The sequence below is a fragment of the Carlito syrichta genome, unplaced genomic scaffold (assembly GCF_000164805.1).
Source record: "Carlito syrichta isolate Samal-C Ts95f unplaced genomic scaffold, Tarsius_syrichta-2.0.1 Scaffold213716, whole genome shotgun sequence".
Classification (NCBI taxonomy): Eukaryota; Metazoa; Chordata; class Mammalia; order Primates; family Tarsiidae; genus Carlito; species Carlito syrichta.
This window is the reverse complement of record NW_007157812.1, coordinates 39,467-40,091: the sequence shown is the minus strand read 5'-3', so window position 1 is coordinate 40,091 and position 625 is coordinate 39,467.

The following is a 625-nucleotide window of genomic DNA, read 5'->3' as shown; positions in this document are numbered from 1 at the left end:
CCCCCCGGCAGGGGAAGAGGCGGGTGGCGGGGTGGGGGAGACTCAATCTGCGGGCAGGGCAGCCCCTGGGACAGCCTAGACTGCGCAAAGCTTCACGTGCCCGAGGAGCCACCTTCGGAGCCAGGTGCGTCCGCCCTTTCTCCGAGAAGGGGAGGACCCGTCTCCTATGGAGAGGTGGAGTGGGTCGGGATGGCCGTGCGGGGACCCTCATGACCATCGCAAGTGTGATCGCAGGTGCCAGGGATATAAGCCATGTAGGCTACACCTGGCTGACGTGGAGTGGGATCCAAGATCTGTGACTGCGTGAGAAGAGGAAGGTGCAGGTTACGCGGGAAGTTACGCAGGGCGCGATCCTATTCGTATCAAAGAAGGCTGGCCACCAACGAAGACGACCCCCCCTCAGAGGCCAACTTCGTGATCGCGAAGCCTCCGCCGGCCGATCCTTAGGGAACAGCGCTCCCTTGTGGCCAGAGCCTGTAAATACACCCCGCGCCTCTGGATTGGAGGTGGGTCGGGGGCAGAGGCTCGGTGGGGGACAGCCCCTGTCTCTCTCTCTCTCTCTCCCTCTCTCTCTCTCCCTCCCTCCCTCTCTCTCTCTCTCTCTGTCTCTCTCTCTCTCCCCCCT